Source organism: Engystomops pustulosus, chromosome 5 (genome assembly GCF_040894005.1).
Source record: "Engystomops pustulosus chromosome 5, aEngPut4.maternal, whole genome shotgun sequence".
NCBI lineage: Eukaryota > Metazoa > Chordata > Amphibia > Anura > Leptodactylidae > Engystomops > Engystomops pustulosus.
The window spans coordinates 93,239,717-93,258,440 of record NC_092415.1 but is presented as its reverse complement, the minus strand read 5'-3'; the positions used below and the strand labels follow the sequence as shown (position 1 = coordinate 93,258,440).

At 38.1% G+C, this 18,724-nt stretch overlaps 1 protein-coding gene across 6 annotated transcripts in view; it reads left to right on the top strand.

Annotated features, from left to right (window-relative positions):
• CDH20 (cadherin 20) overlaps nt 1-18,724 on the top strand; it is a 328,467-nt gene that overhangs the window by 221,220 nt on the left and 88,523 nt on the right. For 5 of the 6 annotated variants that reach the window (XM_072152733.1, XM_072152732.1, XM_072152737.1 and 2 more), the window contains one exon: nt 345-394. The exons of the other annotated variant lie outside the window; for it this stretch is intronic. The gene's annotated coding sequence lies outside the window, so the exon portion shown is untranslated. The remainder of the gene's footprint in view (nt 1-344; nt 395-18,724) is intronic. 6 annotated transcript variants of the gene reach the window in all.

Sequence of the window (18,724 nt, the reverse complement as noted above, 5' to 3'; positions counted from 1 at the left end):
TTTTCCATTTTTACTAACAGATGCATCACTGTTTTTGATCAATGTGTTTTTTCTTTTACATATTACAAATTGTACCGCTGCCTTTTGTATTGGCAGTGAGAGCAGCCAGTGTATTTGCAGAATTTTACTTGTGAATGACTTCTTACGCAAGGCTTTCAGGGCTTGTTCATTGAATCAGTTTGGGGGGAGGGAGGAAGGAGGAGGGAGGACGGCCAGACTCTGATTGGTGTGTCTTTTGAAAATTGTGTTCTTCACTTCTCAGTGAAAGTTGCCTGAATCACAAATGAAAATTGGACTCTAAGGAGTAAAAAAATGGCTGATGTGCTGCACTGTTTCTTTTACAGCGGCTGACACGTCCTAAGGAATCCCTAAGAGTTCAGTCCATAGGAAAGAGGTATGATGTTCTAATTTCTGATATGCTATGGATATGCACTTGGATACAATTGTGGTTTGAAATTAGGTTTTTGAGACGATGGCTAAAGAAAAGCATGTTTGATTGTGTTTGCACATGTAGCAGAGATGAATTTGTTAGTACCTTTAAATATTAGTTAATTGCAGCCTTATGTGACACCATTGAAATATCACAAATAATGTGAAGTATGTTGCCCTCTACACCTGAACATTGTCTAAGCTTACTGTGTAACTTATATTATAAGATACACAGAGACTTATGACAAGGGTTTTCAACACTGCAAGCAGAGTGCTCGATCAATCACCTTGCCTGACAGCTTGTAAAGAGGACTCATAGTATGTACAGTTATATTTGGTGTTCCTATTATGTGTGTAATGTATAAGATATTTTTAGAAATTTATTATAATAGAGAAATCTGACTGCATCTTGTCTATTATGTGAAGTCATTTAACTGTGAATAACCATGTTATTCAGGAAAGCTCTCATGATATATAGATGTGCTTAGGAGAAAAGCGAGGTGCACACATTGTGACAGGTGTCTAATTTGACTGAATGTATGTAGCTCATTTAGCCACATTACAACAAGAAAATTGTAATATCATTATGATGACCAAATGCCAACTTCAGCCTTACTATATCTAACTCAAAAAATACACCAAATGCGTAATTGCTCTATTAGACTATGAAACTCTGAAGCTTACAGGTGCATGTGTGCCTTTGTGTACTGGTCTACTGTACATGCCACCCATCTCTTAGAAAGTTTAGTTCTCCTAGTAGGGAAAACTTGATAAACTGACTCGGTTAATAACCCAAGAACTATGCAGCTCTGGATTCTTTAATAAGACAGTAAAGAGACTTCTCTGTCCATCCAGTTTTTTTCTTCTTTGGGTTTAATTTCCTTCTCACCTTTTGTGACAGCATGATGGAAAAGGTTGCTACTGTTATCTCTCCCACGCTTGAATAATGAGGCTGATTGTTTTCTATTCATGTACACATAATGTCGATTTACTATGCTGAGAAGGGAGAAAACACTTCCCCTGAAATACTAATTGGGATTAAAAATGTTTCTTTGCTGGAGGGGATGTTAGGGAGCAGATATCCCACTTAAATTACATCCTATTACATTGGAGACTCAGATATTTCAGAACGGAATTGCTTGTTATATGTGTACTGTACTTAAATCAAATAAGCACTTCATTACTTTCTTTTATGTATATATGTGCTTTTGACTATGAAACCCAGCTCCAAGGCAGAAATTAATGAGAAAGTTTTCCTTTACTTCTCTGCAGAAATCCAGATTATTAATTGGATTCATTTCAAATAGCTGCAGGGAAATTGCAAAGGGTATCTGTTTTGTATTTCCAACACACCCTCTAACAAGGTATCAATGAGGTTGTCCCTTTTCATTTGTAAAGGCAGAGGACCCATCTGAATACAGTACAAAGCAGCGATGCAGTTGGTTCTGTGAATAGAAGAGGACTGGGTACTTGCTCAGGGTGATCATGTCACAGCATCTCTTTGAAGCAGATTCACTGTTCTAAAAGAGTCTACTGGCACAGAGAGGGGGCACACAAAGCGTCCTGTGCCAAGTGCCCATTCACACACTGATGCCTCTGCTGAGCTTGCTCATACACAACTTAGGGAGTCAGGTCTTTTTCTTACAGAACAAAGACTTTGGAGAGGTTGCTGTTTTGAAAAAGACGCTGTTCCTTGTGTTGCTACATTGGAACAAAGAAACAGTCTTTTTCACTTTTGCGCAGAATTTCTGATCTAGTTATGCAAAAATGCTAATGCTATAAACCTTTCATCTATTTCACATTTCTTAACACACCACATTGCTTTCTCAGATTAGACTAAGCTTTCCAAAAGAGTAATTACACATGGAAGTCAATACTTCCTAATGGTAATATACTTCCTCATAGTGTGCAGTAACTGGACTTAAAAATAGGCAGCAGTCATTGATTTTCCATGTTAGTTTTCTTGGGAAACATCCCTTTCTTTCTAGAGGAATAACAAATATACATAAACACGGAAACATTAATACAATAAAGAATGTGATAAATATTTTATTTCATAAATTGTCAGATTTACTTAGTCCAGTAAAATAACCTAATTAGAGTCAGATTGGTAGTTATTTAGACCATGAACTTTGACTGTAGATGATGTCCGTTCGCCACTATAATGGTATCAAAGTTCTAATATAGTTATCAAAAAAGAAAGTACTCATCATGTTCTTCTTTGGTTTGCCACATGTACAACACAATAGCTTACCAGGTACTTTCAACCAGATCAGGGTCCTTATAGAGGTCTATAGCATCCAGTCATGGTGCGATTTGCACACTATGGCCCACATTTATTAAAGTGTTTGCACCAGTTTTCTGTCTGATTTTGCACTGAAAAAAACGTGCAAACTGCTTGCACATGTGTTTATAAAGTGTCTGCATCAGTTTTGTGTCATGGCACCGCTGTGTCCTACAAGACAGAAAAAATGTGCACCAGATTAATGAAGACTGTGTGCCAGTTTTGGCACACTCTGGCCTAGGGCAGTTTGCACTAGTTTTGATAAATGTGGGCCTATGTCTCACCACATCGCTTGGTTTTCAATTGAGAGGGGAGCAGTCAGGAGTGCTCCGGGATCCGGTCCGAGAGAGAGTACATGGTCGTGTGAATTGAGGCCTTACTGTAGTGCACAAGAATGCACTGCATTCATCAAGTGCAACATTTCAAACATTGAATATCACATTGTTGCTAGTACACTCCACCTGGATACTGTATTGAATAAAACAGTAATTTCTTATGATCTCATGGACATTTTTATGCAAAATTGTGACATAATTTGCAGATCCTTTGACAACCTCAATAAGTAATACAAAGCATAGAAATCCTTGAATCATGTCTTTATTATATTGTGTAAGTTTGTATGTAATGTGCGCCACATTTTTCAATATGCTTATGCTTGTGACGTGTTGATAAATTTTGGCATAAATAACTAGCAGGTAAAAAAAATACTCCAACTTAATGTACTTTTTGTTTATTAAAATATTCCTTTGGTTCCTTAGTAAAAGCTAGCAGGACTGATGTGGAATATTCTCTCAGTTCTGGTTAGTGTTTAAAGCCCTCCTCTGAAAGTTTTAATGAAGGACCATCAATGTTGGGTATCTCTGAACAAACTCACTTGCCCAGTACAAGAATAAATCTCAGATTTTAAGGTGAAAACTAAAGGAGGTAGGTTTGTTCTGCTGTGTCTCAAAAGTAAAACCACCTTCCTCATCATCCTATAAAGTGGTCCCCCGTTGCCCAGTTCAAGATTCTCCAAGCAGACTATTGCTTTGGACCCTGTGGGTATAGTAGTTGTGCTAGCATTAGTCATTCTGAGCCCTCTCAAGTGCTTTATGAAAAGAAAAAAGTTTATAATACTAGAGTACTAGACATAGGCTTAGTATAACTTGCTTAATATAATATTTCCAGATGTTTCTTTGCTGTTTTTTTATTTTAGAAAATATTCACACATGGGGGCACAATGGGGCACATTTACTTAGGGCTTTGTGCTGCACTTTTGTCGGACTGTGCACAATCATCTAGGCATACCCCCTAATGTGGAACATGGCAGCTGCTTCACAAAAGGGTCTCTGCGCAGACCCTTCTTAAATACCTGTGCAAGTCACTTCAGCTTAGAAGAACGTGCACAGTCCGACAAAAGTGCGGCACAAAGCCCCTAGTAAATGTGCCCCATTGTATCTATGCAAATTAGCTAACCAGCACTACCCAAAATTGTCCCTTACAATATAAATGACATCTCATTAAAATAAGTAGAATGAAGAAAGCAGATGCAGCAGTAGGTATGGACCAACCCAAAGGGAACTGTAAAGTTTAATTCCCTTAACTTTAACTTTCCTTAAAAATAAAGTTCACTGGAAAGCCAAATAAACTGCCATAAACAATGATCTTAAATGATCTTAGGATGATCTTAGGAAACCCTTGTATCGGCTCTGCACTCTACACCTGATGCACAATAAGCAGAAGCATCAGTATCATCCACAGTCATGCTTTTGCATGAAGATTTTGAAGTCAATTCTAGAAGTATGGACAGAGGTGACATAATGTTCAATTACTTTGAGATAGTTTTTGTGCGGGACAACCCATAAGTAACATTTATCCCTTATGCACAATGGTTGGGGTTTTATGTGCTGGGGCCCCTAGTAACTGGCCCATCAGGAAACCACAAGTCTCTCTCAGCTGCGCTGTATTACAGGCATTTGGCATTGTCTCATCCTGTAGGTTGTGCTAGCACAATGGAGCATAGATCTAACTTGTCTGCTATATATTGGAGCTCAGAGGGATTTGTGGTCCCATGTTTCATCGATTGCATAGGTCCCCAGAGTCAGATCCCCCCACATTTATTACGTATTTTATGGATAGGGGGAAAAGTAATCATTTCAGAGAATGCTATGAATTGTCTTCTAACTGTTTATATGCTCACATACTACATCAGTTTTATTCACTGCTTAGGCACCATTCTGTCAGCAAACTCATAATCCAATGCTGGTTATTCATCTCAGAAGAGATAAATCCCCTTAAACCACTTTCTGCTCTTTTATTTGCGGATTAAGACTGTAACTCTTGTAATGGTATGGTTGAAACACTGTTAATTGTCACAGTTTAACACTTATCTTGGTTTTATTAACAGTAATCCTCTTATCAAAATACTTGAAAAAACAATATAATTGAAAATCATCATGTGCACTGTTTTTATATTCTAAATCCTATTTTGCTAGAAAGGGCCGTAGCTTAATAATTGATGCAGCTCAGTGCTCTAAGCACCATATCACTGAAAAAGATTTCTGTGTTGGAAGCAAAAGGACTATAATATTTTCATATGATAATTTCTTTTAAAGTGAACTTCAACTACAAACAAGTCATCTCTAAGGAATTTTGGTCGGTGGTGTATACAAAAACATCCTTTTCTTGCTAGGACCACCAGCATCTTTGAGTTAAAAGGTCTTCATGGTACCTTAAAAAGCCAAATGTCACATTTGTACCAAGCAAAATGTTTCCTTTCACCTCTAACATATCACTGTGAGAGTGGGATTTTAGCTTGTCACACTGAACAGCAAATAATAGTTATCTGAGCCTTTTGTTGGCCACAGAATGAGCAACCTTTTGTGTGCTTCTTGACCAGTTGCCTAGGTATTTCCTACTAAATAAATGAGTCTCTGGGCTGTCCACCCACCAGAAAATGTCTCTCTTACCATTCCCATGCCAAAAGAATTGAAAGTTGCCCATATATTTTACCATCCAAGTTGAATTGGTACTTTGCTTGAGATTAGTTAAGGATCAGACAAGAGACAGTGGGGGAGATTTATCACAAGTGTCTGAGGTAAAACTGTTCTAGTTGCCCATGGAAACCAATCAGAGCTCAGCTTTCATTTTCTCACAGCAGTTTATAAAATGGAATCTGAGCTCTGATTGGTTGCCATGGGCAACTAGAACAGTTTTACCTCAGACATTTCTGATTAAATCTCCCTCAGTGTCTCTTGGTAGTCTGTAACCACAGAGACCAATTAAAACAAGCTTATATTAGATGTAATCAAAGGTATTTTCAAAGTTGCTTCTTATTCACCTTATGCATTCTTTATAATAGACACAGCACTAAATGTATTGCAAATTTAGGCATATTCTTTCATATTCTACCATATTTTAGTTTTTAAAGCTTAATGACACTAGTCTACTTCAGGCTATAATGTTCATCCTGTAATATTGGTTAATGGAGGACAAAAAACAAATCTGGCACAGTATAAATCCCTGGACACATGACTCATGCCTGGAAATCTTATGGCTATAACTATGACAACACACTGATTGAGAAATATTGGCGAGTGCTACAAATCTTGACAAGCTTCAGAATTGAAGCTTCTGGACAAGCTTCCGTTTTGAAGTTTACAGGGATCGAACTGATACCTTTACCACAAAGGGGAGGGAACTGGGACAAAGAGAAGCGAGATGGATTTATCTGTTGAACACAGTAGCACCTAGAGGATTTAATGTACAATTATGCATGTTTTGTCTGACATTATATATGGAACATTATTATTATGATGTCTGGTGCAAGCATATATGTATCTTCTAACGTACTAACAACTAATACCCTTTATCTCCTCTCTTTATTCCCTCTGAAAAAATGCTTTTTATCCATTAGGGCTTTTTGATAAAGGTAGCCCCTACATATCTTTGTATCAACTTGTTGTGATCGGGCCCGTGCCATTTTATCCATGGCCGTACCTGGAAAAGTGTCTAAGTGCAGGCGTGAGTGAGCTCCGCATGGCCGGCCTGGTTGCCTTGACATGTTATTCTAAAAAACTTGAGCTAGAACCCCGGAAGTGATGGGTAAGACTTTTGGATTCGTATATCTGCAGCAGACTGAAGTGTATGGTAACACTGTGCTGCGTGTTTGGACAGATGTCCAATCAGATGATTGAGCACCCCAAAGGTGGCGGTATCTGGTTAGCATTTATGCAAGACGCGCACATGAATATTGCGTCATGACCCGGAAAGCACCCTGTGTGAACAGCGGTCTCACATATTTCCCCTGGTATAAGGAGATGGCACTCCATCCTCATATATACATTCTTCTTGGTAAGCTTTCATTAAATGCTCTCTACAGCTCTTCTAAAACTATTTTTGGCCAGGTAACTTCAGAGTTACGCTTTAATAAATGTATGCATGCCCTTTTAGACTCCTTTACTCACCATTTTAGTTCATTTAATATCTAAAGCCAGATTATGGGTAGGGGAAAAACAGTAGTAAGGCTCTAGAGACAGAACTTACAGGGTTTTACATGTTAATAATAATTATTGCTGCCGTACTTTTGCTTTAGCCCTATCTATATGTACTAGTTACTGAATTCTAGAATGTGGGGGCTCATGGGCAGGGTCCAGTTGTGCCAGTTCACTCTAATTTGCGTGTTTATATCTGTACTTGTGTTTCTGGAAGTAATAGTGCTCTTTAAATGAATAAGTAATAACAATAATCAATGATAACAATATCAGCATGTGGGCTTGCTGCAATGAAGAAAGTGGAATAGATTGCTTTCAGATACCTCTAGCTCCATTTATTTACTGGAACACCGATTGATGGAGGACCTGCTAACAATATATATTGTTCCTGGCTAATACAAATATGTTCCCAGCTCAATGAAGCTGAACAATACAACCAGATATAACACCATATATTTTCTAATCCTTAATTAAGTTATGCATCATGTAACATTGGAGCTAGGGAGGTGGTCCCCATCATATGTTTTGCACAAAACATCAAACTTCCATCCAGTCCTGCTGACATTTTATGTAAAACTACAGGCACTCCAAAAGCATGATTTTTGCACTGCTACATCTTCAATTTCTATCATATGAACATCACTTTGTACTGACATTCAAAGACTTAAAGCAAAGAACTGTCAGAATGTAAGAAAGTTCATAAACTACCAATTCAATATTCCTTACAGAATCCCCTGTGCAAAACCAACTAGTAATAATCAATACTACATTCACTCTCCTAATAATGAATTATATATTTTTCCTGTATGTTGGGATCATTCTGTTCCCACATGAGGCTACTAAATGCCTTTGGTCTGCTAAGGTTAATCAACATTTAGTAACTTGCTGATGCAGATTGAGGATAGATACTACATTTCATTAATACACAGAGCATCAGCCATAGCTACAACAATATTCTAAATATAACGTCCATTAGATATACCCAACGTGCAATAAGATAAAGTGGCAATAACTTATAATAAGTTAGTGTATCTTATACATCTTGTATTGATTTCCACTCTACATTACCAAAAGTTAATTAGGGATTACCTGTCCACCACAAATGATTGCAGCATCAAAACCTTTATAATTCCTGTGGTCACTGAGACTTAGAAGAAAGCACACTTTGAGTTCTTCAGTTCATCTCCAGTATTGTTTTGTATAGTACAGCAGTTTCAGCAGTTCATCTTCAGACTTCAGCATTTGATCTTTCTTGCGTTTGATCAATGCTGCTTTAGAACCTCATCATTTGATCTTAAAATAATGAATGATAAAAGAAAATGTATCCCTCTCAAGAAGTCTGAACATGAGATCCTGCAAACCAAAGATTATGGATGGAGTAGGACACATATAACTTAGCCTGGCCATGTTTCCACCATGTTCAATCTTAACATGCCAGATTTGCTGTCAGTGGACCTAAACCTGGGAAGACATTATTAGTAAATGTATTTGCAATGGAATTAGTTTTCCTTAGTCATCTTCTTTATAAGTAGAATATAAACAGAGAAAAGACTGCACTGTATATCCACTTTTACATTTTCAATAAACATTTTCATTGTAATGGTTGCAAAACTGTTTCAAGTACTGTAGGATCTAGTCCTACAATTTTCTCAGCTTCTGCCTAAAGTTGTATATCAGACAGACCTACACATATGGTATGTGTAGCCTTGTATAGGGGTCTTTAACTCATACTTTGACAAAGATTCATTGCTACAAAGATTATCTACTTTTTCCCTATCAATAGCACCCAATGACTAACACTGCGACCAGTCACTACCTCCAGGAGATCAGCCAGATTGACTGCACTGGTAAAAGGCCTAACGTTTTCCCATTGCAGACTTAGCTTAATAATTGGTTGGTTAAAGTATTGAGCACAGTTACTGCATATATCGATTCAGGAGCATTGTCAAGTTTTATTTTTGTCCTGAGGTGTGCTTGAAGCTTTTTAGGGGCTCCTGCTAATCCAATGTGCCATGCATAGCTGTGTGTAACTAGGTTACATTGAACATTCACTAAGAGTAATGCAGAGACACTTCTGGCTGCCGTTCAACAGAACAATCCTCTTTTAAACATGAAACTGTATGGCGAATTGTTTTTTCTTCAGTCAGCATTAGCAGGGGATGTACCATACCGAGATGTGAGAGTGGGAATCAGCAGGTAAGAGCAAGCATCAAGTGCTGAAAAATATATTCACAAGAGTTGAAGTGACAAAAAAAGTTCCAGAAAATTATTGATCAGCAGATTGCTGGGTTCTCTGTACGTGCCAGCTTTGTGTCAAGTGACAGACACAGATGCTATGACTGCATTTCTCCTGAACTATGGCAATTTAATAATATATGCCCTTACAGGCAAAGGTTTTGTTATTAAAGAGCACATTTCATTGGTCATGCTGATTCTACACAGTGATGGATATGTGCATATGTAGGTGTTTGCTAATGTATGGTAATTAGTACTGATATAATGCTGACAGCAGTAAAGAGACACTTTTCAGTAATTGAAAACTGTTACTTACTTACCAAATCACTTACTTATTACTGGTTATTATTTATTAGGTAACCATGAGAATTCTCAAGAACCATTAAAAGATTTCTTGTAAAATGAGTTTGCAAACCATAGAGAGATATTACTGTGCAAAAGATAATGATAATACGTTCTAGAGTCTAAAAGGTTAATATACCCCAAAAACTACTACTTTTAAAGATGCATGAAAGTTAGAAGACCCTGATACAGACTTGTTTAGACAGAATCCCAAAGCTTCATTATCCTATAAAACATTTGATGCTGTTTTTAATATCATTAATAGGATAATAATTCTAATTAATAAACTTGAAAGGTTTTTCCATGATATGAAAAACCCCCAAGGGTCCTGGTGGGACAGAAAAAGAACACATACTTACTTCAGTCCAAGTCCAGTTCCAGCATTGCTCCCATTGGCGTAAGGAGACACCAGTGGGTCCCATTGCAAACTTTGGATTATTGCCTCATATACCTAAACTCATATTGTCACCCCATCCAGCACATTACACTTGAGAATGCATACCGTATATATGCTACACAGACATATGCACACAGCAACATGCTAATATGTCATATATACACTGTCCAGCAGTGCATTTGCATATTTAGTGTCCAGCAGCCCACCCTTATTAAGGAAAAATCCTCCAGCCATTTATGAAATGTGAAGCCTCCAATCATGAATGACCCCCTCCATACCTTGGCCCCGCCGAAGTCAAACCCTCTGCAACTGCAATTGCTACCCCCTGACTGCTCATGTATTTACGATTTTCGGACTGGAAGTACTGCAGGCTCATGGGACCCGTTTCATCCAATGAGTGGCCGCCATGTAACAGAGCAAAACACAGGAAGTAAAGTCACCTAGAAAAAAGAGGTGAAGTTCTGTGGTCCAATTGGGCACTCATTGGATGAACCATTTTCAGTGGCACTTTGAAATTTCTGGTTAGGCATTGCACTGTACACTGAAAGTACCAGAGCAATGCATAAAATGGAAAGTGGAGCAGATTCAGTATGTGCTCTTTTTCGCTCTCTAAACTAATTACCACATATCTACAGGATAAGTGTTTACACTTCCTCTAAAATGGACCTGTTTTGAGAACAGAGGTCCCCTGACCTCTGTTTCATCATCAGCATAAATGCAGAGTGCTCTCTCCCCCACTCCATTAAAGCTATTGAGAAGGAGAACCTGAGACCTCAGCTATCTAGAACGTCCCTGATAAGTCTGCACCAATCAGATATTTCTGACATATCATGTGGTATGCCTAAGATACTTAAGGGGAATCTACCACCAAAATCAAGCATGGGACACTTACTCATAGAGTCAAGCACTGTGACTGTAGTATTCCTATATTTGTTATCAATAGCCTCCTTCCTTCTAAAATCAACTTTCAAAGTTATGCTAATGAGGCCTGAGAGGCTACTGTAGCCCATCTGCGTTCTGGCTTTACAGACTACTTTACTTTACTCTCTCTCCCCTCCCCCTCCCCCAGCTTCTTTAGCACTTCCTGCTGTGAGGGAGTAGGAGGAGGATAAGACAGTGTAACAGTCTTTAAAGCCAGAATACAGATGGGCTAGGGTAGCCCCTCAGGTTCATTAGTGTCATTTTAAAAGTGTTTGTTATAAGGAAGAAGGAACATGAATCACATGAAGATTATCACGGTCACGGTGCTTGGATCTATAAATAAATTTCCTTGGTTTGATTCTGATGGTAGATTCATTTAACATGGAAATAATTTTTTTAAGGTTCTTTTTACAAACAATCTGGAGACTTTATAACAAGTTCTCCTGCAGAAGCTTTACCTGTAAATTTTTCATGGTTTAATTGTCGCATAACATGTGTCGTTTCATTGACACCAAATTAAATCACTGCCTAATATCTCCATGCTCTCATTGTTATAATTTTTATTTTAAACCCTGCAAGTCTTTGCTTTTGCAGATCCCAAGTGACATGCATGCATATATAACCACATTAAATCTGACATTGCCTCAAACAGTACTTGCAAGAATTATGGTGATCACGTTAACTCATAGCACAAAGTATTATGATTTTAGACTCTTTATGGTCATGAAGTTGATTTAAATTTTTAGAACTTCAAATATTTGCTATAAAAAGCAGAATACAATATTAGTAGATTCTGTCTTGAGGTGTTGATTTTTGCAAGTTTTTAAGGAATAAAGTGTGACCTTGTAGGCAATCTTACAGCAGGCATCTAGGGATCTGTTATGCTTGTGTCATGGCTGTTATTGTCAGATGTCTTTTTATTCAAGAATTAATTTTTTTACAGCAGGATTGGCTACATCAGATAAGGCCTATTTATTTCACCTTTAATTGGCAACATCAGCATCATTCCTTCACAGTGTGGCAATGCAAGCCATACCAGAGGAAGGAAAAAGAGGGGAATTGACCCTAATATTCTTCCTTTAAAGACCAGATTTGAAAATAAAGGCTATGTCTTATTAAAAAAAACTTGATTCAGCAATAAGATTATTCCTCCAATTGGTTCATTACACATCAAAGTGACTGTTTATTGCAGATGCTATTTTGTGGCTCTGGATAGCAAAAATTTAAAAAAATAACTTGTCGTCAGGATCACATATTTTCAACTAATGACAGATTCACACATTTTTACACTAATTCCCAATCTGCTTTTACCATTAACATTACTGCTTCTACTCACTCTTAAAAGTATATTAAAGTATACATGGCTCCCTGGCCAGCAAACTGTCACTGTCAGCTCATGTCTGCAGGAGGGAGGGGAAAGAGGGAGAGAGCTAGAAAAGAAGAGAGGAGGAAATGATGATTACACATGAACACCCCGTGAATTGCCAGGTATATTTTTATGAACTTTTAAAAGTAAGTGGAACCATTAATGTTAATTTAAAAAATCAGATTGGGTAATAGTATTATAAAGCTTATGGGAATCAGACATTAAAGGAAACCTACCACTTCTGAAGGTAGGTATGAGATGCAAACACCGGGCACCAGCTCAGGGTGAGCTGGTGCCGGTGCTTAGTCTCGTTAGTGTTAAAACCGCGCCGAAGCACCGAAGCAGTTTCTGCTATAAAGTTTAAAAAGTGTTAAAACCGCAATACCGCGGTTTTAACACTAACGAGACTAAGCACCGGCACCAGCTCACCCTGAGCTGGTGCCCGGTGTTTGCATCTCATACCTACCTTCAGAAGTGGTAGGTTTCCTTTAAATAAAATGTGTCATCCTGATGACAGCTTCCCTTTTAGTTTGTAATAAAACATCAACACCTCTCAGTTATTGTGTGCATTCTGTGTAGGGCTAGGTAATATATCACATCTTAGAACATTATAAGAAATTGGGTACTAGCTCTTGGTGTGCTGCATTTTGCCTAAATAATCATTGCTTAGGACAGGACAGGACAGAACAATTACTGGTCACAAGGATCATTGTCCAGTCAGACCATCACTGCAGTAAACCAGCTGTGGTATAGAATGCAGATTGTTATTTGCATTTCCAAATGAATTACCTTTTTAGTACGCTTGGCTCTGATTCAGCCAAATCAATGTCAGTAATTCCATTACATATTATCAGCCTCAACAAGACGTCCAAATTTGTACAGCTGGATACGTTCATGTACTTCTCTAACAGAATAAGCTCTTCTAAACCAAGCTTGCTTCTCGTCCCTGAACAGACTCTGAACAACCTAAAATTTAATAGGAGAAATAAATCTCAACATCACCATAAATGACCACTTTCTGAAAAACAGACATTCTCTGGCAAGGCATCAGAAATTCAGCATAGGGAATATATAAGTTTTGTTCTCATTTTTACTCAGAATTGCCTGCCTGGTAGGAAACAAACAGGTGCACATATGATTGGGAAAGGAGGGGGCAGACTTTAATACCCAGTGGCATACAATGAGCAGCATATTACTATGGGAGGAACAATGTGTCCTATTCAGATCTCTATTAAATGTCTAGGGTTCAATGAACACAAGAACATGTCTCCAGTGTTTGAGGGCATTAATACAATAAGTTAATTCACAACATTATTACTCATATTGACTGCACAAATTTGCACAACAATTGCTAAAGACATTTTGTTAGATTCCGTCAGGAAATGCACTACAGAAATGCAGAGCATAGTGGTATAACAAAGAACTGAAACAGATGGGGAGGGTAGTTGCATCAGGGCAACCTGTCAGGCTGTCATACCCCAGCCTTCACATTGGAGCCTAACTGGTCATTGTAGAAAGTGTATGTAGAAAATAATATAACTTTACACAGCCATATGGAAACTTACTACATGTTAAACATATGGGTAGTCAGTCTGTTGAATGTTTTAATTGGGATTAGCTAGTGCCTAAATTACCTTTCATGTATCTTTTACTTCTATATTTGCAAATTTTTGTGCTGCATGCATCAAGTTAAAAAGTAAAAGAAAGGGTTGGGAAAGTTAAACCTGGCTCAGAATTCACCTTAAAAGTTATTTGTTTATTTAATATATACCTACTTGGACTAATTGTCGATCTGTGACTGTACCCTGTCGCTAGTTCTATAAGTGGGCCACTTAATACAGGAGAAGATTACAATTGGGGTGGAAGCCAGTGAGGGCTGTTTCTCCGAAATTAGGAATCCAAGGGTTAAATAGGTCTCTTCTGTAATAGGGACTATACATACTCTAGTACACTCACCGGCAGTATTAGGTACACCATGCTAGTAACGGGTTGGACCCCCTTTTGCCTTCAGAACTGCCTCAATTCTTCGTGGCATAGATTCAACAAGGTGCATTCCCCCCACAGAACTGCCGCTCACTGGATGTTTTTTCATTTTCGGACCATTCTCTTTAAACCCTAGAGATGGTTGTGCGTGAAAATCCCAGTAGATCAGCAGTTTCTGAAATACTCAGACCAGCCCTTCTGGCACCAACAATCATGCCACGTTCAAAGGCACTCAAATCACCTTTCTTCCCCATACTGATGCTCGGTTTGAACTGCAGGAGATTGTCTTGACCATGTCTACATGCCTAAATGCACCGAGTTGCCGGCATGTGATTGGCTGATTAGTAATTAAGTGTTAACGAGCAGTTGGACAGGTGTACCTAATAAAGTGGCCGGTGAGTATATATCTATCATACTATTTCTCGACTTCGGTTTATCTGGACATACATTATGCGGCACATTTCCTGAGAATATAGGAAACTGCACTAAAAGTGCTCTGTCCGTGTATAATGCTGGGTGCGACAGATTCATTAAGAACTGGTTCAATAGAGTTCACCAACGTTTTTGTGGTGCACATTTAACATAGGTCATGCAACAGACTTTGCATGTTAAATCTGGCACACTTTCCGATACCCCCTAATTAGTGTTGCATGATGGCTAGTGCAGCCGTGCCACAAAACAGTCACGTGCGACACATTTGTGGTGCAGACACTTCTTAAATATCTGTGTGAGCTGAAAGCTAGAAAGAACGTGCAAAGTCCATCAGAAAACTGGAGCAAAGTCCTTAGTAAATGTGCCCCTATTTCTTTGTCTACAATGCAAACCTCTGGATGAAATAGGAAGGATAACTATAGATTAGAGATAGCTTATAGATGTTTGCAACTTTCGAGAATTTTTTCAACTTTTGTTAAAAAAAGTCTCAAATTCACTAAAGACCTTAACTCCTCAAACCTCTGATTAATAAGAAAAAAAAACATTATGGTGCAATGACTCAATGGGGGGGATGTATTGACACACTTGCGCCACAATTCAGAGGTTTTGCGCCTAAATTCTGGTGCACAGTTTAGACCAACTAAAAGTAGGTCTAAAGTAAGAACCGACAGGATTAATCAACACAGTGATAAATGTGGTGCAGCAAAAGACTAGTGTTTTCCAGCTAGAAACTGGCGGAACCTGGGACACATTGGTTAATCCCCCCCAATAGGGCTGATTTATTTTAGTTTCTTTTTTATCTTATATTTGTAACTTTTCCACTCACCTAGCAAACTTCACTGTTACATAGGATATCGGTGTTGAACCTCATATATCTTTAAAATTCAGATGTATACATTTAAATGTAGAAGTAGTTGCCTAAGAATTTTGAACTTTAGTGCTCCCTTTGTCAGGCAAGTAGAAAAAGTTAGAAAAGGTCTATAAACTGGGTCTAAGGTATTGTGCCCCCTTTTTATACTTATGACAGATGTTCCCCTGTTAAATAAAACACTTGCCAGTAATGTTAGTATTGCAGAAATACAGATATACAGGCAGTCCCTGGGTTACATACAAAATAGGTTCTGTAGGTTAGTTCTTAAATTGAGTTTGTATGCAAGTCGGAACCATATTCTTTATCCTTGTAACCCCAATAAAAATGTTGGATTGTCATAAGAACCAGGATTAACAATAAATCTTAATTACAGGCACCATTGATAACTGTTAAAGCTGTTTATTGTAGCCTAGGACTAAAGTACAGTAAATTACCAAAATCCAGAAGTCCATTTGTAACTAGGGGTCGTATGTAGGGGTCGTATGTAAGTCATTAGCATCTGCTGTGTGACTAGGCAGTTGCCAATTGGGAGGGGCTGGAAAGGAGCAGTTCCTCCCCACCCTTGGGAAAGATGTGAAATTTTCAAATATATGAATAACTCCCAACACTCGGGATTAGCTGTAGAGGAGCAGTGATGGGTGTTTTCATATATTTGAAAAGGTCACATGGAGGAGCTGTTCCCCAAGGGTGGGGGGAACTGCTCCTTTCCAGCCCCTACCAATAGGCTACTGCCTAGTCACACAGCAGATGCTAATGAAAGGTACAATATAACATATCTTGTTTTCTGTAAAACCAATTTTTAATACAAAAACACTTTGGCAGTGTATGTACTATGCTCTGTGGGGACTGGGGGAGTGCTAAAAATGGGTCTCCTGGTGACAGGTTCCCTTTAAGTAGGGGACCACCTGTACATCACAGGTGTAACAGCTGTTCAGAATGATAACCATGCAGAAGATCACATTTAGAGGAGACATTACAGTTTCTAATAATTTCCTAGTCACACAAAAACCAACATGCAACATATATCACCCTCTAACATAAATCAAACAAGCCCATAACCAGAAAATAAAAGACAGGCACAAATGTTCAGACTAAAGATAAATGACTCCGATGTGTGTATATGACCCATTGTTGCAGTTTGTGGACTCCAGATTGTGGAGTCACAAGTCAGTAATAGCACCATTTTTCACATCAAAATTGTCCATAACTGCACAATTTTTACACCAATTTCAAGGGGCGATCCCTTTTCAGCAAATAAACGTTATTTTTTGAATTGAAAAGTCAAACAGTTTTCCAATATGCTTTCTTTATCAATACCTCACAGTTTTTTTACATTTCTTCTCACTGTCATTATACAGAATGTTTACTTCCAGTAGATAGAAATCCGTTGATGGTAACGCTAGTGCACCGCTCGTTATAACACTCAGCTCTGATTATTCTCTGGGATACAACAAGCCGTGGATCTATGTGACATCATGTGAACATTGACAGATTTCTATCCACCAGAAATAAACATAGAAGCTTTCTTTAAAATGACAGAAGGCAGAGATTCAAATAAACACTGAAAAATTAATAAAGACTTTTCATTATACAAACTATATATTTTCTAAAATGGGAAGTTTCTGCATCCAAGTATAGCGAATAGTTGTCTAAAAACATTGCAGGGGCTGAAACATCGCAGACCAGGACTGCTGCATCGCCTTCTTTTTTTGGATACCAGGTCCACTAAGGTTTGCACCCGCACCTGGGTTAACTTAACAGTATACCGCAGTGCTGCTCCATCCAAAATACTTTGTTAGGGGATAGTTTTCTTATCATTATATTGATTTTTATGTGACTGCTAGAGAAAGTTGGAAGTCCCATATAGATGAAAAAGCAGTGACCAGTAGCATTCATGGGATTGTTGAGGCTCAAAATTGTCGGATTTTCTAAAATTAGTAGTGAGAAAACCCTCATCTTAAATATCAAGAATCATAACATAGACTCTGAGATAATTTTTCAGAAACATATATATGTAAAAGAAATCTACCATTTGTTTTCATGCATTATGAACCAAACATCAGCTACACTGATGCAGAAACATATATTGTTTAGTCCCTGCTCCGAGTGATTTTGCCAAAAAAACTATTACAAAATTCAGGAACTTGGAAAAGCTTAGTTGCATGCTGGCTGCCGTTCATAAACACATTACACAGAGCCTCCTGAACTGTCCAGACAAGACTAATCAACCTGAGCTGGATGACTCATACACGGCAGCTGGGGAGTGGTTCAACAATGAATTACTTCTACCTGTCAGGGACAACACAGTGAATACATCATTCTCTAGAGCAGTGCATAATTAGGTTAAGCGGAAAACGCTGAGGCAGCCACAGGAGCAACAGAGACTCATTATCATAATTTTATAATTGTTTTTTCAGCAAAACCAATAAATTCAGGGATTAAACAAGATATGTTTCTATGCTTCTGCATTAGTGTAGCCAAAGCATTCTCAAGAGGGTTTGGTTCATAATGCATAAAAACAAACGATAGGTTTTCTTTAAGGACAACCCAGTTAGTACAATATACCTTCATTCTATGTGATTCTACAGATGTCATTGAGTGATAACACAATGAATAGACAAACTAAGTTTGAAAACTGTCCATGTGTATTGTATGGGATTTTCCATGAGGTTAGACATTTCCTTTGCATTTTAGTAAGTATTTTAATTCACTCTTTCTACACTAAGAAAGCACTACTTATGGTAAACGCATGAATGTTTGGGTTATGTTCCCTGTCAAGTCCACTTACAAATATTCTCATTGTATGATTAAAATAAGAAAATCCTCTTTTGGAGTGGGGGAAAGAGCAACTGAGTATAAGATTGGGGAGGAAGACATTCATAGCAAATACTGAAGAAACACCAGACAGGTCAATGTTTGAGGAATACTCAGCATGTGGGTGGGAACTCACTAGTTCAACTGGACAAGATGTCACTGAGAGATGGAATCTACA